This window comes from Parambassis ranga, unplaced genomic scaffold (genome assembly GCF_900634625.1).
Source record: "Parambassis ranga unplaced genomic scaffold, fParRan2.1 scaffold_21_arrow_ctg1, whole genome shotgun sequence".
NCBI lineage: Eukaryota > Metazoa > Chordata > Actinopteri > Ambassidae > Parambassis > Parambassis ranga.
In genome coordinates, this window is record NW_021144767.1 from 6,094,502 (window position 1) to 6,119,895 (window position 25,394).

The 25,394-nt window shown below is 43.1% G+C and overlaps 1 long non-coding RNA gene and 3 other non-coding genes across 4 annotated transcripts; 3 read left to right on the forward strand and 1 right to left on the reverse strand.

Moving 5' to 3' along the window:
- The first annotated feature begins 2,483 nt into the window (after positions 1-2,483).
- Positions 2,484-2,566, forward strand: trnal-cag (transfer RNA leucine (anticodon CAG)). Its single transcript has one exon. It is a non-coding gene; the product is annotated as a tRNA-Leu (tRNA).
- A 1,477-nt stretch (positions 2,567-4,043) lies between these two features.
- trnas-aga (transfer RNA serine (anticodon AGA)) lies at positions 4,044-4,125 on the forward strand. The gene has a single exon. It is a non-coding gene; the product is annotated as a tRNA-Ser (tRNA).
- Positions 4,126-11,721: 7,596 nt separating this feature from the next.
- trnak-uuu (transfer RNA lysine (anticodon UUU)) lies at positions 11,722-11,794 on the reverse strand. The gene has a single exon. It is a non-coding gene; the product is annotated as a tRNA-Lys (tRNA).
- Positions 11,795-16,401: 4,607 nt separating this feature from the next.
- LOC114429832 (uncharacterized) lies at positions 16,402-19,057 on the forward strand. Its single transcript, XR_003669951.1, has 3 exons — positions 16,402-16,461; positions 16,551-16,608; positions 18,967-19,057. It is a non-coding gene; the product is annotated as an uncharacterized LOC114429832 (long non-coding RNA).
- The last annotated feature ends 6,337 nt before the right edge of the window (positions 19,058-25,394 follow it).

Below are 25,394 nucleotides of genomic sequence, written 5' to 3' on the forward strand. Positions count from 1 at the left end.
TCTGCTGGAAGCCAGGGTCGACAGTGTCCTCCAGGCAGCCGCGCAGCCCCTCTTCCACAACCCAGAAGTTACCTGGGGAGGGGAGGAGGTGGTCTGCGCGGTGATGGAACGGGCCGGACTAGTCCGGCTCGGGGACGTTGTCGGCCCAGCCGGTGGCATCCAAGCTGCGGGGATCCTGGCCATCTTGAGGGAGGGGAAAAGAAAACATAATAAAAAGAACATAATTGACATCTGTGATAAACTGGAGGCTGCCATTCCTCAGCGCTGGTTACAGCTGCTGAGGAGGGGTGGGGGAGGGAGGGGGACACAAATAACGCCGTCTGCAGCTTTTCTCTCTCTCAGGCCGGGGAAAGCTTGGAGGAGTTAAGGACCAAAAAGACATATGATATCCTGGTAAAGATGAGGAGGAGGCCGCCAGCGGCAGACCGCGCGTGGAGAGGAGTTTTCCCCGGCCTGAGAGGAGACAGAATCTGGGCCACGCTCAGGAGTGGCGCGGCCCCTGGAAACGTCCTAACGACAGACTTCCGTCTAAGACACAGGAGGCTGTTTTCAGGAGTCATACTACATCAAATCAACGGGACGTTGGACAGGGGCTGCGCCACATGCGGGGCAGCCGAGGAGACATTGGAACATCTTTTCCTCGACTGCCCCGCCATCAACAACTTCCTGGCGTGGCTCAGACAGATGCTAGAGGAGAAAGCAAACGGAAAATGGGCAACAGAAAAAGACTGGAAACTTTTCACACTGTTTGGGGACAACATAAATAACAAAGGACAAAAAATAAGAAACACAGCCGGACTTTTTGCAAAGCACACCATATACACCATCAGAAATGCACGCAGGAAGGGAAACACTGGGTTGGAACTAAAAGGGTTTTTCACTCACAACTTCCAGATGTACATAAGCACGATGGTGAAGGGGCTAAAGGGGAAAAAGAGAGATGCACTGTTAGATGGGCATAGTTTGTTTTATGAAGAAGGTGGTAGGGTGTATTTTAATTTTTAGGAAAATATTTTCTGTTGTTGTTGTGGTTAAATTAGAAGAGAGATAATTTTGTGTGTATTGTGATTTCTGATGTGTTTTTTTATGTATATATTTTAATGAACATTTTGATAATAAAAGATAACAAAAAAAGTGACAGCAAAGCAGTGAGCCCCCTGCTGGTGATCAGCTGCATGTACCAGAAGCAGACAGAGATTTCTGATATGATGTTAAAGGTGTCACAGAGGAGGATCCGACTGTCTGACCTCTGATTCTTCTGTCAGCATCAGACACATCACAGTTTGATCAGTTTTCAGATCACACACAGCAGCATCAGTAACACTGAGCAGACATTACACACTCCATCAAACACACACACACACACACACTGCTCACTTATAACAGGGATAATAAGTAAAGTTCTTTACAATAAATTCACATTCACATGTTATTATCACTTCACACATGGCACAGTATATATGGCAGAGAGTTAAAGGTGGAATATGTAGTCAGAGTAATACCAAATATTGACACTAGGTGGCAGCACTTCAGCCTCCATCCACTGCTGCACTACCAGCACCACTCTCAGTGCTTTTTGTTTCCATTGACTGTACAACATGATTCAATCCATGTTATTTATATGACAAACTATGTGTAGTGTTTCTATGTGTGTAGCTGACATGTTGCTCAGCTTCCATTGGACACATATACTAGATGGAAGCTGCAGCAGGATTGGCTGATGACTGATCACAGGTGTGAACAATCAAACCTGCGAATGAAATGGAAAACAAGTAAAGGAGCACCAACACCAAACTGGACAGGACAAACTGGACAAGACCATGCACTCATGGACAGAACCAACCTGGGTCGTCAGACTCTTCATCGTTACCTTTTGCCGGTTGTTGCGGCCGAGTGGTTAAGGCGATGGACTAGAAATCCATTGGGGTTTCCCCGCGCGGGTTCTAATCCTACCAACAACGGTTCTTTTCATCTCCAAGATCACTTTATGCCCCTCCATCGTTTACACTTAACAAGTCTGATGTGTTAACAACGAGCTCTTTGAAAAAATTCATATTGACCAGTCAGAGTGCTGCCATTTATATTGACTGTCTGAGGACCAAACCCTGGCACAGTCCATCTGACACTTCCAAAAACTATCATTTTAAAAACGCTGGACCGAGAGCAACTGGTGTGCAATGAGGAGGCAAAGGATAAAACGTCCCAGCACATTTCAAACCCAGTTTCACCCTGAGGCAGAGACTGCTTCACCTTAAGGACAAAACACCTGGGAAAGGCAGATCTCAAGGTACTACAATAGTCAGAATGATTCATCATGTGGTGACCAGATGAAAAATCTCATCTCTGGCTCAAGACTTGTTGAGATAGCATAGACAGACACACTCTGAGTCTGTCCACATCAGTGTCAGTGAAGATTTCAGATTGTTTATTAAGTATTCATCCTTGAGATTTTCCAAACTTGTTGTGGACAGCACGCTTTTCATGTCAGGATGGCCGAGCGGTCCAAGGCGCTGCGTTCAGGTCGCAGTCTCCACTGGAGGCGTGGGTTCAAATCCCACTCCTGACAGTTCTGTTTATTTCCTCTGGAGGGGAAATAAGTAATCATTTAAGACATTGACTGACTTAGATTCTAACCCAGACCACAGAAGCCAATTGGATGATTTCATCTGATATGATGAGACATTACACCAAACCTACAGGGGTTCTTCCTGTTTTTTCTTGCCACTGTTGCCCCTAAGGAGGTTCAGTCTCTGGCTCTGATTGGATGACGTCACAGGCTGCTGTCAGGTTAGGGATTTAAGTCCGGAATTTTGTCTACCATTCTGGAATCCTGTCTACCATTCTGGCATGGATGGATGTCTATTCTGGTATGCTGCCGCTCGTTCTAGATTTCTGCCTTTCAATCTGGAATGCTTTTCATTCCAGAATGCTGTCTTGCTGACTTTTGTCCCGGAATGTTGCCTTCCATGTCGGAATGCTGACTTCCATGACGTCACAGGCCGCTGTCGGGTTAGGGGTTTAACTGCGGAATTTTGTCTACCATTCCTTAATCCTGCCTATTATTCTGGAGTGGGTGGATGTCTATTATGGTATGCTGCCACTCATTCTAGATTTCTGCCTTTCATTTGGGAATACTTTCTTTTATTCTGGAATGCTTTTCATTCCAGAATGCTGTCTTGCTGACTTCTGTTACGGAATACTGACCTCTGTTCCAGAATACTGACTGTTATTCGGGAATTCTGCCTATCCTTCCGGAATACTGATGTCTATTCTGGTATGCTGCCACTTATTCTAGATTTCTGCCTTTCATTGCGGAATTTTGACTTTCATTCCGGAATGCTGTCTTTCATTCTGCAAATGTGCTCTTCATTCTGTTATGCCGATGTTTGTCCCGGAATGTTGCCTTCCATTCTGGAATGGTAACTTCCATTCCAGAATACTGGACCTCATCTCAGGGCATCACAATAGTCAGAATGATTCATTATGTGGTGACCATGAATGCAGATGAAAACTCTCATCTCTGGCTCAAGACTTGTTGAGATAGCACAGAGACACTCTCAGTCTGTCCACATCAGTGTCAGTGAAGATTTCAGATTGTTTAAATAGAGAAGCAAGAAAACAAGTCAGCCTTATCTTTCACAAAAACACATGACAATAACATGTGAGAAAGAGAGTTTTATGTTCAGTGCTCCCCCTGCTTGTTGGGACAATTGTAGAGCACCTTCCTAATAAAGTAAACAGCGTAGAATGGACAGTGAAGGCTTGTAGTCTCAAACGACCATGTAATCGTGAACACAGCCGGCTTGGAAGCAATTCAACTTGTGCCATGTTGGCACGTGAGTACTTGCTCAGCTGTCGGCAACTTTCTGTGATAGCTGTCTGTCAAACGGAGACTCTGGTCGGCGCAGATTTACCTGCGAATGAAATGGAAAACAAGTAAAGGAGCACCAACACCAAACTGGACAGGACAAACTGGACAAGACCATGCACTCATGGACAGAACCAACCTGGGTCGTCAGACTCTTCATCGTTACCTTTTGCCGGTTGTTGTGGCCGAGTGGTTAAGGCGATGGACTAGAAATCCATTGGGGTTTCCCCGCGCAGGTTCGAATCCTGCCAACAATGGTTCTTTTCATCTCCAAGATCACTTTATGCCCCTCCATCGTTTACACTTAACAAGTCTGATGTGTTAACAACGAGCTCTATGAAAAAGGTCATCTTGACCAGTCAGAGTGCTGCCATTTATATTGACTGTCTGAGGACCAAACCCTGGCACAGTCCATCTGACACTTCCAAAAACTATCATTTTAAAAACGCTGGACCGAGAGCAACTGGTGTGCAGTGAGGAGGCAAAGGATAAAACGTCCCAGCACATTTCAAACCCAGTTTCACCCTGAGGCAGAGACTGCTTCACCTTAAGGACAAAACACCTGGGAAAGGCAGATCTCAAGGTACTACAATAGTCAGAATGATTCATCATGTGGTGACCAGATGAAAAATCTCATCTCTGGCTCAAGACTTGTTGAGATAGCATAGACAGACACACTCTGAGTCTGTCCACATCAGTGTCAGTGAAGATTTCAGATTGTTTATTAAGTGTTCATCCTTGAGCTTTTCCAAACTTGTTGTGGACAGCACGCTTTTCATGTCAGGATGGCCGAGCGGTCCAAGGCGCTGCGTTCAAGCTGGGGAACATTCGTCCGTCTAAGATGGGGAAGAAGGGGGGAGAAGAAAAGAAGAGGAAAAAGAGGGGAAAAAGGGAAAAATGAAAAAAGAAAGGAAAGCTGTGGAAACATATCTAATTTATGTACGTATTTCAAACTTTTGAAATACTTAGGATTTTACTTTGGACCACAGCTTGGATTCGAACCGGCGACCACAGGAATGCTAGTGTTGATCTGCATCTGCTACATTTTTGGCATCATTTTTACAAATGGACATATGGATAAACGTTTTAATAGTCTGCCTAAAGTAAACGGAGTGTTGCTATTAAGCAGGGACTCTCCTGTGTTGTACTCTATTTACCCTTGTTGCATAACACAGACCACAGACACATGAAATGAGACTGTTTCGGGTTTATTAACTCAAAATCATATTTTCTTACATCCCAAATAACGCTGTAATCCGACCCATATTTACAAATAAATGTCCCTTCAGTCCCGATCAAAAAGTAACAGGCAAACAAACAAAAAACTCCTCCTGGTGAACCCCACACAGGATCCTCTCTCTCCCTGGGCGATCCTTGTCCATAAAAACAAATGGTTATTGTCCGTATTTTTTTTTCGAATCACGGGTCCCTCTTACTCTCCCCGTTTTCCCGTTTTCCTTCTCCTGTCTGCCACCGCTGTCCTTCACGTCTCTCTCCTTTCACCCACAGCATGTCAGCTGGCAAAATAGATCACCCAACCCCCCGCTGTCCTCTGACACGCCGTGTACCACAACATATAATATAAAATATAAAATAAAATATTACAAAGAATGCCGTAGCTTTAAGCAGCATTAAGGGACAATGTTTATTTACAGGAAGACATTTCTATATGGCCATACACCATAAAAATCTAAATAACTTATGTGGTAGTGCTGTGGTAGTGCTTAAACGGTGCTGTGGTAGTGCTTAAACGTGGGTGGAAATACTTTGATTCTCAGGTTTGGTGTTTAAACACTGCACCTTAAATAACATTAGTAAGCACCGAGTGGCAAAAACAAAATCCACTTTGTGTAACGACCGTAACTCAACAAATCTATCAATCTATAAAAACGTCAACACAGTACAAGAGTTTACATGACACACAAACGTAAAATAGTGTCACACGGCACTGTAGCAAGTGTTTAATTACCGTACCGACTGTTTTTCTCGCTAGCTAGTGCAGAATGAATGACGACCGGTATGCGCCATACTGATTCTCTGCTCCAACATTTGTCCACCGTGATTGGTCAAATGTTGGAAATGTTGGACAGTGGGGAAGAAATCCGCTAGCTGATTGGGTGCACCTCCAGCAATTGAAGGCTTGTGATTGGCTCTTGTGTCCAACATTTTCCAACATTGTACGGACGATCCTTCGCCAGCTGGCGTTCAAGCTGGGGAACATTCGTCCGTCTAAGATGGGGAAGAAGGGGGGAGAAGAAAAGAAGAGGAAAAAGAGGGGAAAAAGGGAAAAATGAAAAAAGAAAGGAAAGCTGTGGAAACATATCTAATTTATGTACGTATTTCAAACTTTTGAAATACTTAGGATTTTACTTTGGACCACAGCTTGGATTCGAACCGGCGACCACAGGAATGCTAGTGTTGATCTGCATCTGCTACATTTTTGGCATCATTTTTACAAATGGACATATGGATAAACGTTTTAATAGTCTGCCTAAAGTAAACGGAGTGTTGCTATTAAGCAGGGACTCTCCTGTGTTGTACTCTATTTACCCTTGTTGCATAACACAGACCACAGACACATGAAATGAGACTGTTTCGGGTTTATTAACTCAAAATCATATTTTCTTACATCCCAAATAACGCTGTAATCCGACCCATATTTACAAATAAATGTCCCTTCAGTCCCGATCAAAAAGTAACAGGCAAACAAACAAAAAACTCCTCCTGGTGAACCCCACACAGGATCCTCTCTCTCCCTGGGCGATCCTTGTCCATAAAAACAAATGGTTATTGTCCGTATTTTTTTTTCGAATCACGGGTCCCTCTTACTCTCCCCGTTTTCCCGTTTTCCTTCTCCTGTCTGCCACCGCTGTCCTTCACGTCTCTCTCCTTTCACCCACAGCATGTCAGCTGGCAAAATAGATCACCCAACCCCCCGCTGTCCTCTGACACGCCGTGTACCACAACATATAATATAAAATATAAAATAAAATATTACAAAGAATGCCGTAGCTTTAAGCAGCATTAAGGGACAATGTTTATTTACAGGAAGACATTTCTATATGGCCATACACCATAAAAATCTAAATAACTTATGTGGTAGTGCTGTGGTAGTGCTTAAACGGTGCTGTGGTAGTGCTTAAACGTGGGTGGAAATACTTTGATTCTCAGGTTTGGTGTTTAAACACTGCACCTTAAATAACATTAGTAAGCACCGAGTGGCAAAAACAAAATCCACTTTGTGTAACGACCGTAACTCAACAAATCTATCAATCTATAAAAACGTCAACACAGTACAAGAGTTTACATGACACACAAACGTAAAATAGTGTCACACGGCACTGTAGCAAGTGTTTAATTACCGTACCGACTGTTTTTCTCGCTAGCTAGTGCAGAATGAATGACGACCGGTATGCGCCATACTGATTCTCTGCTCCAACATTTGTCCACCGTGATTGGTCAAATGTTGGAAATGTTGGACAGTGGGGAAGAAATCCGCTAGCTGATTGGGTGCACCTCCAGCAATTGAAGGCTTGTGATTGGCTCTTGTGTCCAACATTTTCCAACATTGTACGGACGATCCTTCGCCAGCTGGCGTTCAGGTCGCAGTCTCCACTGGAGGCGTGGGTTCAAATCCCACTCCTGACAGTTCCTCCTCTGGAGGAGAAATAAGTTTTCATTTAAAACGCTGACTGATCTAACCCAGACCACAAAATCCAATTGAATGATTTCATCTGTTATGATAATATTAAAGGTAACAGCTGAGACGTTGGACAAAACTTTCAGGGGTTCTTCCTGTTTTTTCTTGCCACTGTTGCTCTTAAGGAGGGTCAGTCTCTGGCTCCAATCGGATGACATCACAGGTCACTGTCGGGTTAGGGGTTTAATTCCAGAATTTTGTCTACCATTCCGGAATCCTGCCTATCATTCTGGAATGGGTGGATGGATGTCTATTCCAGAATGCTGCCTCTCATTCTAGATTTCTGCCTTTCATTTGGGAATGCTTTCTTTCATTCTGGAATGCTTTTCATTCTAGCCGTTTCGCCACTCTATATTGGTGAAACCAAACAACCACTACACAGAAGGATGGCACAGCACAGGAGAGCCACCTCCTCAGGACAAGACTCAGCAGTTCACCTCCACCTCAAAGACAGTGGTCATTCCTTTGAGGATAATAATGTCCAAATCCTAGACAGGGAGGACAGATGGTATGAAAGAGGAGTCAAAGAAGCGTCTATGTGAAATTGGAAAAACCCTCTCTAAACAGAGGGGGAGGGCTGAGGCATCAGCTCTCACCTGTTTACAACTCTGTCCTTTCATCCCTTCCTAGCAGACTTCACTCCCACTCAAACTCTAACGATGGGCCGTCAACTAGTGAGGCAACAGCTCTCACCTGTACACAACCCTGTCCCTTCATCCGAGAGTTTCTGGTCGTTAACTGGCCATTAACCAACTATAGCAGGGGTCGGTAACCCGCAGCTCTAGAGCCGCATGTAGCTCTTTAGCGCTGTCCTAGTGGCTCCCTGGAGCTTTTTCAAAAATGTTTGAAAATGGAAAAAGATGGGGGAGGGAAATATAATTTTTTGTTTTAATATGGTTTCTGTAGGAGGACAAACATGACACAAACATTCTTAACGTTTTCCAATGCTGTAAAAATGTTTAGAATAAATATTCAATTTCAACATTTCTGTCAACGAAGATTTGCGTCATAGCCTGCGATACACGTTTCTATCAGCAGGGCGGGATGCCAGGCAGGTGGCTGTTGTAAACAAACCGGTGGCTGTGTGATGGGCCATGGATCCCAAAGGACCGAATCATTTGCATTCATTGCCAATGCGGAAGGATTGCCTGAATGTTTGCTCTGTAGCGAGAAGTTGTCAAATAACAAAAAGAGTAGAAGTGGAAGCCAGTGGAAAATGTCTTTCCACTTCCTAAGCCAGTGGAAAGACATTTCCAGGGAAGGCATGTTACATTTGCAGCCGAGTGCCCAGTTGGGAGTGAGAGAAAAAGCGCGATTGCATTACTTCTGGAGAAATTAGAGCAGCGCAAAAATAGATTTAAGAAGTGGATTGCATCTCCAAACATGAACTACATCAAATCAAAATATCGCACCCGCCAGATGAGAGCTTGCAGTCCTGCGTCAAGATTAAAGTTACATCTTAAATGCCCGATGTTGAGAAGCTGACCATTGAAAATGGAAAAACCGAAAACAGACGTCACATTAAATGGGTAAGAACACAATCCTGTCATAGGCACATATTTAGTAACGAAGTGGCTGTTTCTATAAAGTGATTTCTGATTTTCGTCAGTATATATGTGGAATGACACTTGGGGATATTATTGTGTTTTGTTGCTCAGGGCCGAGGATAGCTGCGTTGGTTGCGTGCCAAAAGAGAAGAGGATGCTGCTTCGTTTTACCCTTGCACTGACTTGCTTGGTATTTGCACAGAAATCAAACTTAAACTGTATGAATTAGATTTTATATACTTTACCTTTTCAAAAGGCTGCTGTTTTATTTTTATAAATGCAGGCTGCGTTTTATTGCACTCTGTTTGTTGCCCAGATAAGGGGCACGTTATGCACGTTCCATTTTGTTGTTGTTTTTTCGAATCCTCAAAATAAAAATGACATCAAAAATCGGATTTCTTCATTGCATTTCTTTAATTTCATCAAAGCAATGAAACATAATTCATTAATATTGTAATGGAGTTGTCGTACAACAGAGCAGTCACGTGGTGCGTCATTCCCTACAGGATGCGCTGCAGGGAAAATAAACATGTAATCATGAAGGTTCATTATGTATTTGTAGCCAACTTAGTCATTTTGATAGTAGGCTAATATAGCTAATATAGATACATACAGCATGTGTTGCCTTTATTATAAGGCTTATATAAGGCTTTTAACATATTTGTTTTTTGTTTTTTTGGTCCAATATGGCTCTTTCAACATTTTGGGTTGCCGAACCCTGAACTATAGGGATCGTAGTCATGTGAGCTCCTGCAAGATCCACCCACAGAGGTCCTGAACACATAAAACTCGGATTCCCAACCAGAAAAGTAGCAGAACTGAAGAAGCCACTTGGGGAAGTGGCGAAACGTCTTCAAAAAACAATCCTTGATTGACTTTGTGGCTGTGGCATTAGCTCAACATTGAATCATAGTGTATTTGTTGCATAACAGGAAGTGGTCAGTGGAAACTGAATTGAATTGAACTGAGAAGCAGAACCTCTCCTTTATAGGGGTTGGTAATTGTCTCGCATTGGACAGAAATGAAAACTGTGTTTAGATAAGCAAAGATGCTAGCAGGTTAACAGTACTGCAGTGGTTAAACCCGATGGGCCGCTGAAGGGCTGAAAACGTGCAGGCACTATTACTTCAAATTCTGACACGGCCATGTTTGTAGTCCAAAGAAAGAGGACAAGCTACTGAATTGAATGGTATAAAAATCTCCTGGACTACAATACCCAGCTGACATAAAATCCCTGCGTAAAGACTAGATGCAACAACACTAACGCTAGTGCGCGTAGGTGTTTGTGGAGGTTGTAGTTGCTTTAGTGTGCTTCAGTGACTTTTGGTGAATTTCAGTGAGTTTCAGTGAGTGTCAGAGGGTTTTTTTAGGTTGTTAGCTAGCTTATCTCTTCTTCTTACTGCGTCGAGAGGGGCATGGAGCAGAATTTCAATGGCAGGGATTTCCGGATTTGTTTGACCCCGTTGCCAGCCAGTTGAATGTTGGAAAAGATGGACCCAGTTTATGAGTAAGTTTTGTACATTTATTTTGAAGTGTAAACTATTTGTTGCTAATAAAAATGATTTATTATATATATACATGTACACAGTATAGTATACAGCAGGGTGGTAGTTGGGGTGAGAGAGGAGGATGCAGAGGATAGTGGTGATGATTCACTGTGGCAACCCCTAAAGAGCTGAACAGAGATGAAGGATGATTCAATCCTATTCAATACTGTCTTTACATATTTTTTACATAATGTGTATATTTCAATATGTATGCAATTACAGATAAAAATAAGTGTTATTATTTTCATAGCCAATAAGAGGGAAGAGCCCAGATGGGCCTGGGACCTGGCTTTCCTCTTCAGCGAGGTCCCAGGCCCATCTGGGCTCAACGCTGAGGCATCACCTCTCCTTGTTGTTATTGTATTTTTCTTACTTTACATTTGGTTGGACTTTCATTATTTTACATTAGTTATTAGTTATGATAATAAAAACTGCTCTATTTGGAGACAAAATTATACATTTTGATGTTTTTGATTTTACACTGTGCATAATGGTAGTAGTTGATGAAGTACAAGGTAAAATTCATACCCAAAAGCTCCAGTAGATGGCAATAGACTAGTGAAATGGATATAAGTTGTATTTTTCAGCCACTTCCCATTGGAAATGATAAGTAACCTATTTGGCAATGTGGTGCCAAATTGTGCCAGAGTGTCCGCCTGGTGATATCCTTACTAAAACCTTTGTGAAGACTTTGCTCTTTGTTCAAATTCTATCAAATTTGGTACATTTGTAGCCAAGGGATAGCTGAATGTGATCAATGGCATCTGTGTACATAGAATCATTGTTAGCATAATGTTTTCTTCTGTCAAACAGGAAAAAACTCAGGCGAGGATAGAAATGTTACATTTCTCATTCAGTTTATTGTAATTCACTCAGGCATACTAATAGACACAATATTTTAAACACTGGAAAATGCATTTTCCGAGGTCCCTGGATGTTCCTAGACACCAAGAACATGCATAATGCACATTATTATTGTCTTTTTAGGTGATTTTTTTTTTCTTTTAGGGTTTAAAGGGTTAACATCTGAATGTGGTGTAACAAGAGTACAAAGCTTTCTGCCCAAACAGGGACTTGAACCCTGCACCCTCAGATTAAAAGTCTGATGCTCTACCGACTGAGCTATCTGGGCTCTACATGTCATTTCTGGGACTAATTCTGTGCAGACAGGTTAACTGAAACAGAGAGCATTGATTGGCTACATTCAAACATATAAGAAATTCGCTGAATGCTTCTTTAAGGGTGAACTTCCTGTGTGTGCAGACAGTGGAGGTGGTTTCAGGTGTTATAAATTGGCATCTCCATGGTTCAGATGAAGAAGTGGTTCCAGTTCCTCACATGCTCACATCTGCTAGTCCACAGAGGACAGTGGTCCTATACACATAAAGAACACATACTTAATGAATGTATGTGTTTTTATAGAGGACTTCATATTGTCTGAACCTGAGGAGGAGGAGGAGGAAGTCCTGTTCATATCAGCTGACAGGACTGATTCTGGTGTAAGCACATGTTGCTTTAATCTACAAAGTGAAATTGTTATTTGTTATAAAGTCATACACTCTCAGACTCTGGATTCCATTACAGGACAATGTGGACCTCATGTCAGTGTTGTATGGAAAGCCAGTTCAGCATTTGTTACATTTCTTGATATTAAATATTTTATTTCTCGCACTAGTAAGGCATTTAGACCTGGTTAGTGTTGGGTGTATGTGCTTCAGGGATGTTATTTTAGGTTTGTTGTTTGTATTCATGTTAGTAAACTTGATTAGTTTTTGTGTTGTGTCTCCTTTCTATTGGCTGTTGGCAACACGTGTTTGCAGATGGGTTAAGGGTGAGCCTATTAGAATATGAGAGAGCCTGTTCATGAAGAAGGTCATGACTGAACAGTGTATGAACGTTCAGGGAGAGCAGCTCACTGTTCACTGGTGCTTTTGTTCTTTTGTGAAAAGGTAACGGCAATTAAATAAAGAGATGTTTGTTTCAAATAACAAAAGTTAAAGCTGTGCCTGTTTTTATTGCACAGTCAAACTAATTTCATGACAAATAGCCTATATCATAGAATTTTAGTCGAATTTTAGTCGTTAAAAAATGTTGATGACTAAAATGTTTCTAAAATCAAATGACATTTTAGTCACAAGACTAAATAAAAACTAAATCAAAAATTGCTGCCAAAATTAACACTGATGACTACACATACTTATAGGTATGCTTACAATGAAGGGTTAACTACCAAATAATGTAATTGTCAGAAACAGAACTCAGCCTCATAAATATCCATTTTTACAGTGAGCTCCCAAGGAGCCATGCACAATCACTACCTTCACATAAAATAAACCACATCATGAAGTGCTGCTTACCTTTCAGAGGAATCAAACTTCTGAAAGCAATATGGCGCCCTGCACAAACTTCTCTCAGCAACTACGGTGTCACTGAAGAAAAGTGCAGCATGTGAGCTGTCACTCCAACCAAACCAACCGTGCCTCTGCGCCACCTGCTGGCCAACCGGAACAGACTTACATGTATATCTGCAGATCTAATGGTTGTTCTGTATCGTCTTTATTTTTACTTTATCTGTTGTTATGCTGCTCAGGACCTTGTTTTGATGCTGCTGCAATGGCTTCATGTTCCTCGGCCACACTTGGAGGAGCTGTTCACGTCCACAGGGAGGAAAGGAGACAGCGTGCTGATGGAGCAAACTCTGTTTACCATGTGGGGTAACATCGGCTTACAAGGATTCAACCTCCAATCTCAAAAACACATTATGGTAAGAAGTCTTATGTCTGTATTTGTGTATTTGTAAATATTAATAAAACAGTTTTACAAATATTTGATTTCACGCCTTTGCGTCTAGATCAATTGATGCGAAAATCAAAGCAAGTGAACCTGTGACTAATTAATCTGGGTCTACGCTGTGTCTTCTGCTGCTGTCCAACAACACTCTGCCTCATCCGTGTCCGGCTGCCGTTAAAAGAAAACAAGCGGTCGCTGCAGCAGTCATACAGCTAACATCAGGAGGAACATGCTAAACAAACAGTGACACATTCAACAGAAGGAACTCTATAGTACGAGAGCAGGTAGGAGTTTTCTCTGAGACATAGAAAGTGTCATCTAAGAACTTCCCGTTTGTGAGCCCAGAGATAGCGAGTAGGAAGTCAAAATGAGTGACAGCATGTAGCTCAGTCAGCAGGATAAAACCTGTTTGTAGTGCCTTTCACTGAACATGGAGGCCTTTCTTCATGGCTGTTCACTTTAATGAAGATGTGTTAAAGCACCAGAGCTGCTGAACTCCTTGTGTGTGAGAGCCTGTTTGGTTTATGTCATTTGAAATTGAACATGATCAAAGTGTCGTGCGTTCACATTAACTTTATTAATACCCATGGAGTCATTGGGTTGTGTTAGCAGCATATACAAGAAGTGACAGTAAACACAATGCATGTGTTGATGATTTTCTGTGTCCTCTTCACAGATACTGTGTGTTGATACCCCAGTATTTTCTGAGCCAGTCATCTACAAAGTAAGTTACTAACACAGCCACAACTGTTATGTTGTGTTATTTTAAATGATACAATGATTCTGTACATGGTTTGTAAACCTTCAGCTGTAATGGAAACAGTAGTGCTTTTTATATTGTTTGAATGGAAATGTAACCGTGCCCTGACAGATTTGTTTTCTTCTTTTCTTCTTCTTAGAATTCTTTTCTTCTTTCGCATTAAAAAGAAGAAAATGAATCATAATATTAATTAATAATAATTAAGAAGGAGAGGTTGGTGTCTTTAGATAAGCATGTGTTTCAGAGATTCAGTGTAGTTTTGAGTGTGAGTACCAGTATGTGTTTGGCATGGTGTGCTGCTGATTTTGATTGAGCTTTGTATTCTTTCAGGTCTTGTATACATTCAAAATGAGTACTGTGATTAAGTTTGTGCGGCATTATTATCAATACGTAGGGAGTGGCAGAGATGCCTGATTGTCAGGGCTCCTTGTACAAACAGAGCACAGTGTTGAGTAATAGGGCATAGAAACTTCAAGGTCCGCCAAAGAAACTGTTATTACTAACAGCAGCGTTACAGTGAGGAAACATACAATAATTATTCTATAACCCTATTCCCAGTTTGTTTGGGTGTTGTCAGAGCTTATTGCCTTTGATTAGGTGGTTGTTGTTGCAAAGAGCGTAAGGGAACCACACAGCCTCTGCTCTCTTGTTTCTGTGCTCCTGTAATACCTTTCATTCTGCTCTGTAGCCACTTGGGTTTATATCCATTTTGATGTTGTTGTTGTCACATACACACTGTCACAAATGTGTAATTGAACGCTGGCTATCATACACGGGAAGAGGGATGCGATAGACGTGTATCCAGTGATTAGCCTGGCTGCCTCTCTAAACCCCTCTGGAAATGGTAAAAGCATTTTTGTAACTTCTATACAGATCCACAGTTTACTAAACATCGCAGATTGACACTAAGAGGCAAGAGATGGTGTAAACTAGCACACAGAAAGATGTTTTATATAGGCTACTATGAATGAGCTGAGACACTCCATAAATCATGTGTACAGGTGTACCTGAAGGGGCAGATGGAAGCTACAGACAGCAGGTCATCAGCTCTAACAGAAGAGACGACTCAACAAAAAGGCACGAGACGTCGTACAATATGTGGTCTTAATAATACAGTTACATTGTTCTAAGTGTTTTGTTGTTGGATTTCAGTTACCACCCCCATGTACGTTGGTATCAGACGGTCAACTGTGCAGTTGCAAGAGTGATCTTGGTGAACCCAGAAAGTCAGCGCTGTGATTTCTTCTCTGACAGAGTCATCTACAGGTCTGTCAGGACCAGACCACCAGTGTTTGCTCACTCACTTTCATCACATCCAACATTCAGTGGAACTTTCTGTCCAGAGCATTTTACACTGGTGGTAGTGGGTACATGTTCGCCATGCCAGTCTGTAAATTAGACAAACAAACGGTGTCACACAGTTCCGGGTTACAGTTTAATGTAAAGGGCATCTCATTCAGTCACTTTCCTTTGGTGCTACTGTGATTGTTCTGTATTCTGTTGTTTCTGAATAATACAGCTGTCTCATAATTGGATTTAAAGGAAATCTACATTTAATTTGTGATTACATTATCATGAAATTTGATTGGCCTAACATTATACTAATTTAGCAAAGATATCTTTACTCTGCTGCAGTTACATTCATTCATGTCAGGGAACAAACTTCTTTGTTTGCACAGACTCAATATACCCGCCCTCATTTGTGTCAGATTTTCATTGTATACATTACATAACAGTAGAATAAAGCTTGTCCATCTGATTCCTAAGACCTTCTATCAGCAGCAAATATGTAACTTGGTTGTTGGTGCATTTCTTGACTGTCAGTATACATGATTCCTTGTGGTTGCTCACCTGTGGGAAGCTTCCAAGGAATTATAGTGGTTTATTGGTTCACCCTGACAAAGAATGAGGAGGGATATAGGGGGAGATTATAGAGTTTGAGAGATGATCATGAAACAATGTAGAATATTAATGTTCCCTTTTGTGTTTTTGCAAATTGAAATCGTAAATTGCCTTAAATGCTTCAGAATTGCAAACAAGTGACCTGGTATGGAGGAAACTTGGAGTGTGTTGATGCCCTCTTTTTGTTCTGCAGTGGCAGAGTGAATGGTCGTCAGTACAGAGCCGACCTGGAGCTTTACCAGAATATTGTTGCTGAACAGTGCTGCTGGGAAATGAAGTCCAACCAACCCGTTCTCAAACTAGTCAAACAGCAGCAGGGACACTGGGAAAGACTTGTCAGGACTAAGGTACTCAACTTGTGTTCAGTCTACAGCAGAAATATAGAATTTTTCCACATCATCTTTTGATTGATTTCAAAGGTGATTTATCTTTCTAGAATATTTTTGTGAGTCACGACATGGATCACCTTGACGACGAGGAAGAAACACCAAACGGTAAGCTGCTGGAGACTGACTTAATTTTTGTGATAATACCTACTTTCAGTGAGAATGATTCGCCCTCTTGTGGTTTTGTGGTTTATAGGGAACACAGGAGAGGACAACTGCTATGTGAATTCAGAGAGCGGTAGTGAAAGTGACTGAACATCTAGCTGTGCATGCATTCATACTTATTCATCATAGGATCACAGGACTGTTATAAAGTTTACACAGTTAAGTGATCTGATTTATACTATAGAAAGAGATTTTTGCTCTGAGATGCAGAGAGCCGTTTGTGTTTCATGCAAATATTTTACATCAGACAATGTTACTTTTGAATTATTAGTCTGTTGGAAAAAAATATTCTCCCTTGCTGTCATCAAAGTAAATAGTGTTCAGTACAGAGTAAGTAATAAGAGTAATCAGAGTAATTAATTCTCACCAAGTGGCATCAAAAAGTATGGAAAAAAATCATATAAAACAAATAACATAAAAAAACTATGAAACCTGTAGTAATATACAAATGCTCCACCATAGTATAAAGTATAGTTCACGTGAGGAGCAATATTGTGGTTATTATATCAAACGGTCATTCTGCCTGTTGGCATTTTGGAGAGAGAGAGAGAGAGAGAGAGACACAGTTTGAACATTTCTAACTATTTACCAGTGGGCATTATGAAAATGTACAGTTTATTATTTATAAAGATCAGCAGAAAATACTATTCTGACTGCACACACACACACACACACACACACTCTGACTGCACACACACACACACTCTGTCTGCTCTCTGACTGCAGACACGCACACGCGCACACTCTGACTGCAGACACGCACACGTGCACACTCCGACTGCTCGCACACACACGCACGCACGCACTCCCGACTGCTCTCTGACTGCACACACACACACACTGACTGCACTCCCGACTGCACGCACACACACTGACTGCACTCCGACTGCACACACACACTCTGACTGCTCTCTGACTGCAGACGCACACACACACTCTGACTGCACACACACACACACACACTCTGACTACACACACACACTCTGACTGCACACACACACACACACTCTGACTACACACACACACTCTGACTGCACACACACACACACTCTGACTGCACTCCGACTGCACACACACACTGACTGCACTCCTGACTGCACACACACACTCTGACTGCACACACACACACACACTCTGACTGCACTCCTGACTGCACACACACACTGACTGCACTCCTGACTGCACACACACACACTGACTGCACTCCCGACTGCACGCACACACACACACTGACTGAACTCCGACTGCACACACACACTCTGACTGCTCTCTGACTGCAGACGCACACATACACTCTGACTGCACACACACACACACACACACTCTGACTACACACACACTCTGACTGCGCACACACACACACACACACTCTGACTGCTCTCCGACTGCAGACACGCACGCGCGCACACTCCGACTGCACACGCGCGCACACACACTCTGACTGCGCACACACACACTCTGACTGCGCACACACACACTCTGACTGCTGTCGTGACCTTCCCTGGTCACCCCGGATTGTCAGACTCCGTCTTCTGTAATCAGAACATTGAGTGAAAGACAATACCCTGGGTTTGTAGTTTCGCCTTTGCAAAGGGAGAACACAGTGAACACAGGCCTTTCAGTCTGCTTCACTCCCCTCCATAAGTGTTCTGCCCCTCCCTGGACACAGGCTCGTGGAGGTACATTTGCATAATCTATTTGCATAATAGATCAACAGTTTTTCAAGACCTTCGTTGGTATTACCATATTGGGACATGTTGCCCTGTTATTCCCACCTACCAATTATAATAATTGGTCTAACATATTTATGACTGTGAAACACTCTGTATCCCTCCTATGTTGGATGATTTATCTTACGTCCGATGCCTCCCAGTGCTTCGCCTTCACCGCATCAAAAGGGTTCCAGGAATGATAACATCCTCGCGAACTCCCTGTAACGGAGGATGTGTTTGTGTGAAAGAGTGTGAAAACCTCCCTTTTTCTCTGAGTGAAAGCATACATACGAGTAAATATGTGCTCTGTATCATGTCAGTGCATAGGTAACCTTATATAATTCCACACTGCGCACACACACACACACACACACTCTGACTGCTCTCTGACTGCACACACACACACACACTGACTGCACTCTGACTGCAGACACACACACACACACTCTGACTGCACTCTGACTGCACACACACACACACACTGACTGCTCACTGACACACACACTCACTGACACACAGACACACGCACACTCTGACCTCCTGACGGACTGTGACTAACCTGTCACCTTCTCTCTCTCTGTGTGTTCAGAGTCGGATCCTGTCCATGTTGCTCTGCTTGTCATCTTCCTCTTCATCCTCCCAGGTACAGCTGGACTTGCAGGTCCTGGTCTGGGGTCCATGTAGAGTCAGTGGCTGTGTCCCAATTCAGGGTCTGCATCCTTCGGAGTGCGCATTTTAAGGCCGCTTACGTCACAAAGCTGCGCGAAGGCTGTCCCAATTCGCCAAAAGTCGAAGGGTCCTTCAAATGCGTCCTCCAAATGCGTCCTCCTTTTGCCTGAATTTGGAGGACGCATCGCTACCATCCTTCGTGGCCTTAAATATCCCACAATGCTTTGCGGGCCTACTTTTTGTCCAATAGTACAATGACGGACCAAGCGAGCGGCAGCGGCAGGAGTGCCGAATTCACATTTAAATGTAAGTAAAGAGCAGTAGTTCGAGAGTTTTAAAATGCTAGTAGTGACAGCGGCATTAAAAAAATGAGTTTTGTATTTACAAACATGACGTCCTGTTGATACGAGGTGCTGTAAACTAAACGTATTGATTGAATGTTGTTTCTGGACTGTGTACTGTAGTACAGTATAAAGTATAGTTCACGTGAGGAGCAATATTATGGTTATTATATCAAACGGTCATTCTGCCTGTTGGCATTTTGTTGAAGGAGGAGCAGAGAGAAACAGAAGAAACCTGACAATTGATAACGGAGGAGATGAGGCTGGAGAGAGAGAGGGAGAGAGAGAGAGAGAGGGGGAGAGGGGGAGCAGAGAGAGAACGGACAGACCTCAGCTCATTGAGAGGATGTTGGACAGCAGTGATTTTTATGTTCTGTTATTTAAATGTTACTTATTAAATTGTATATTAAATCGTTCTTGTCTTTGTGTTCTTAAACTCTTCTCACCTTGTTACATCATGTGTTTCATTACCTATTTATAATTGAAGTAAACTTTTGAACAACTTCTCAGTGGCCACAGTAAATCATTTATTGTTCTGTTATGTACAATATTTACAAAGACACAGAACATTTCTAACTATTTACCAGTGGACATTATGAAAATGTACAGTTTATTATTTATAAAGATCAGCAGAAAATACTATTCACAAAGAACATATATATAAATGTTTGGCTGAGCAGGAGTCCTTGGTGCTGCTGGACTGGATGATGCCACGGTGAAGACCTTGGAGTCCTCTGGCTGTGAGTGGGACATCATCTGGGGGAGGGGGGTGCCTGTCTCCTCTGTCCACCACATCGTCCATCAGGGTTTGCAGAGCTGACGATCGGCGGCTGCCATGTTACTAAAGATGTTTTTAAAAAGGGCAAAAATAAAAATAATAACTTCAACAGAGCGGCTTCCAAAGCAGCTTAAAATATGAAAAGCTATAAAATATGTATCCTCACCCTCCAGAGGTGATGATGGTCAGTACACCTCCTCAGGACAGACAGCTGGTCCTGCAGGGAGCCCCACTCTCCTCCACCCAGCAGTAATTCTCTGGTGCAGTGACAGACCTGATGCTTAATGACACATTAAAGCAGTGGTTTAATACAGACCCTGTATCAAGTCTTACGATTGAATCAAATATAAATTACATTTAATCATATTTGTCTATCTACTGGTTATATATCTAGCGTTTGCTCAGTAACTGGTATATTAATTATGATCAATAATATGGTTAAACAGCAGCTTACCGTCACCTCCCCACTGCGCTCTCCCAGCCTGAAGAAAATGAGCCGTCACCGGTTTTGCTGCCGCTGGAGCCGCCTCTCCTCTTCCTCCAACAACAAATAAATATATTAAAAAATTCCAAATGTCTAAATCCACACTGTTGTCCCGCTTGTTGTGTAGTCCGTGTTGTGTCGCTGTCGCTGCTTTTGTTTTTCCCGGGGCAAAATTTATGACGTCGCGCCACAATCAGGAAGTGATTTGAAGGCCAGACCGTCCCATTTACCAACGGTTGAGGATCCTCCGGAGGATCCTCAGGAGGACGCGGCCTCCTGAGACCGCGTAGGCTGCGTCCTCCGAAGGATGCAGACCCTGAATTGGGACACAGCCAGTGACTGTTCACACCTGGGATTAGCGTGTGAGGTGACCACATCACATGGCACAGCTGTGATTGGATCACATGCTACAGGCAACCTTGCCTGTTTGACCTTTGACCTCTGTGCAGCTCTGTCACTCTGTCTCTGCTTCCTGTTTTCTCTCCTGTCAGGTTCATGACAGACCTGCTCCTCCCACTAAGCCACTCCCCCCTGATCCCGCTCTATAACCTCAGCCACAGGTAACCTTGCCTGCCGGTGTCCATGTGCTGTTTCCGTGTTAATGTGTGATTATTAGAATAGTTAGGTAATAGTGTATCATTTATGAAGTCCTCTCTATCTACACACTGCCACCATCAGGGCAGACTGAGAGCTACAGCACTGGCCTGTGGCAGATCAGTAAAGATGGAGAATTCTGTAATGTCACTCTCTTTCCTGGTCATCACTGACTCGTGTGACTCGTCTGACCCCTGCACAACTGGACAGGTACGACCTGCCTCTGGCTGCAGCCTCTGATAGTGCTGAGTAGAGAAGCCGCTTGATTGATCAGTGTAATGTGATCAGGTGGTTGATCACTGTGATTATTGAACTCACCTGAAATCTGGTGTAAGCTGATTGGTCAGGGACACAGGTGAGCGTCAGGTCCTGGATTTATGTAGATTCTGATAACATTCCCTGAACTACAAATTCTCAGGGTTAGTTCGACCCATTTAATCAATCAACAAAACTAATCAGCTATTTGAACGACTAATCATGGTTGATGACATTTGATGAAGATTCCACTTTAGATATAGCGTAAACATATAAATTCTTCAGGTATCAGGTTCCACTCAGACCGGTGCTGCCCAAGAAGCCTCCCCCGGCCTGCTACCCCGACCTCCTACAGCCCCCCGACTACGCCTCTGACATCAAACCCCAGCGGCACAGAAGTGTTGCACCAGCTGCCTCTCCTAACAGGTACAGTGGTTCATTCCAGACCAGGAGAGAAAGACGTTTTAAAGCTCAAACTGTAACTGTGTGTCTCTGCAGACGGCCTCCTCTTCCTCCCATTCCACCGTCTAGCGCCTAAGATGGAGGCCATGAAGATGAAGATGATGCTTGGTCATTGGATTTAATCCTCCTCAACGCTGCTCTGTAAACAATGGTGCCTTGCTAAGCAGCCCCTCAGCACTGATCATGTCACTTCAAAGCCTGGAGCTACGCCTCGGGTCAGTGCCTTGCTCACAGATGGAGTCATGTGATGACTCACAGAGAGCTGCCCACACTCTCTGAAGACGGACTAGAACTTGAGGGACAAAGTCCTTCAGATCGTAATCAGATTACTTTACAGACTGAGTCTTCATCAGATTGTAATCAGATTATTATTTCTATGGTTCAGGCTGAAAGGTGAAAAATCTTTAGTCTGAAGTTTTGATTTTAGAATGAATGGGAGAAGTTGAGCTGCTGAAATGAATAGACGTTATTGAAAGTGAGATGTTTTAGATGTTTTCTTTTTCTCTGAGCCTTTTCAGTTAGAAGGACCTTTCCCCACCTTTGCTGAGGTGGCCAGTGAGTTTGTGGAAGCTGACACACTTCCTGGATCTGTGCTGGACTCTGAAGTTAACTGAAAGCCTTACCAGCAGCACCTGTCTGTCTCTGTGTCTCTACAGTCTTCATCTGTCTAATGTGTCTTCAGCTGCCAGAATGTACTCAGTGAGTTGTCTGCTGTTGTATTGTTATGCCAAAGAGGATCAATCATTCTGAATTAAAATATTGATCTGTTGAGAGCAGAAATCACTGAGAATGCTGTTTCAGCCATGATTCTTCATCTGAGTTCTGCTAAAGTTATGTGAGGCAGAGCACTGATATCTGAACAAAACCTGGTCTGAAAAGGTCTCACGCGGTTTGGTCTTCAAAGAGGACCAGGAGTAAATCAACTCTGCTGGGTCAGCTTTAAATCACACAATCGGTCCTTTTGTCAACACCTGCCCAGCAGCTTTCACCCCATCCAAACCCTAACACAATGGGGCCGTCAACTAGTCCTGCACAGTGTCTGGTCCTTAACTGACCATTAACCAACAACAGGGATCTTAGTCATGTGAGTCAAGATCCCCCCACAGAGGTCCTGAACACATAAAAACTCAGATTCCACACCAGAACAGCAGCAGGACCGAAGAAGCGACGCGGGGGACGAAACGTCTTCAAAACACCATCCTTGAGTCCAGCTGCCGCCATCAGACTCCTGGACACAGCGGCTCTGTTCCACCTTCACTCAAACCAAGTGTGATGTGAAATAGGAGCAGCCAGGTAGCCGTTCTTAGCTAACCTGCACAAAGGGGAGGGACGGAACTTTTGTAACAGTTTGTCTCAGCTCAGTGTGAGAGAGCGGCCTCATCACTCGGTCGTCAACACAGAAATATGAAACAATGGAAACACTCATGTCACATCTTTGACTTCAAGCCACAGAACAGTGACTCACTTCCTCTGAGTCTGAACGTTCTACTAGTCTTCTTACAGATATCAGATCTATCATCTGATACCATCAGTTCATTGTTCACTGACACTGATTGAGACAGTTTGGTTCTGTAAAGACAATGTATCCTGTCCACTCAGCTGAGTCAGCTGATCACATGCTCTCACATCTCTTTTCTCTGTATTCTGACCACATGACACTTCCTTTCATCACTTCCTGTATTTCAGACCCATCGTTTGTCGGCTCTTCTCTGGACCAAGCCGAGAAGAAACTCTACTTCTTCTTTAGTGAAATTGGGAAAGAGTTTAACTTCCTGGACGAACTGCAGATCTCCCGTGTGTCTCAAGTCTGCAAGGTAACATAAAAAGTGACAGCAGGATGTGATGTCATCTGATGCTACAGTCTGATGCCTGTGTGTGCAATTACAGGACGATGTGGGAGGACAGAGGACTCTGCAGAGGAAGTGGACGTCCTTTGCCAAAGCAAAGTCCCCCAAACAGCTTCCCTTCAACATCCTCCAGGATGTGTTCACACATGGTGGCTGTCTCCTTCCTGCTGGTGCTCTGCATCTGTGCCCTGATGATTGCTGCACTTTACGTGTGGCAACAAAGACAAGCCGACCGCAAATCACACCGTCTGGTCTGTCCAGAGGAGGGCAGCAAAAACAACAACTGTCTAGAGATCTGCTCTCTGAGCAGCCCAGAGGACCCTGGACCAGACCTGAAGGTAGTCGAGTGAAAACGTGTTGGTCCATACACCTCTCCTCTTCCTCCCAACCTGTGTGGCCTTACACTCTGTGTAATGTGCAAAGTGGACTTTAGCCTGTAGTTGTTGAACACACTGTTCTGCTTCGTTTTCACAGACGACGGGATTATTGTTTGATTGTAATGATGGCTGGGAGATCAGTTATCAAGTGATCAATATTTGCACATTTGTAATGTTAGTTTAATTGATTGTGTACAGAGCTGTTGTGTTTGTTTACAATAATGCAGGGATTGATTGTTTATTGTTTTGAATTGATCTCTGACCTCATGTGAATCTGCAGCTTTAATAAATCTTCCTCAACAGCTGGTCTCCTGTTGGTGGAAACACTGCCACCAAAATTTATGACGTCGCGGCACAATCAGGAAGTGCTTTGAAGGCCAGACCGTCCCATTTACCAACGGTTGAGGATCCTCCAGTTTTCCTGGTTACCACAGCGCTGCAATACCGTTACTATAGTAACAGACCTAACAAAGCCAGTGGTTTCTTCGGGCGAGCGTAAAACACAGTGAAGAGAACCGTCGGTGCTGGTCGAAGCTGGAGGAGGTAACGTCAGTGTCATCCCACAAAGTCCAGCTCATGCTGAAGCCTGACTGTTTGTCACATGGCCCCAGGTGACATTAGGTTGATGTTAAAGAAACTTAGAAAAGTTGGGAGGAAGCTGCTGTTTACTTCAGTTACAGTAGACGGTTTTATGTGTCTGATGACATGTTGTTGCCTTTTCTGCTCCCTCCCCACTGTTGGAATCAATGTACATAAGTTATCCTACTTTTACTTCATTATATGAGTTACATCTTACGTCATTATATGAGTTACATCTTACTCTTTATGTGTGCATAATGATTTAAGTATCTTACTGTGTGTAGTAGCATTTACCCTGTTGATTTATGCTTCTGTTTGAGTTAACCTAAATCACCTGAGTGTTTATGTTTGAAGGTATGCTTACTTTAGTTGAACCCTGACCTTCACATAGAATGTCTAAGGTATAGAATGTTTAATGTTTTACCACTTTACTGGAAGAAAGAACAAAGGCCGAAGATGACACACACACACATTCACACAGAAGCTGTTACATCTAAAACGAAACTAAGATTTGTGATGCATGAACCCTTTGTCCCTTAGTAACTATGTATTAGGGCGTTCCCAACTAATAAAAGGCTTGGAGAACCCAGAGCTGCTTCAGAGTGGCGTGGGAGATTGTAACTGAGCAGTC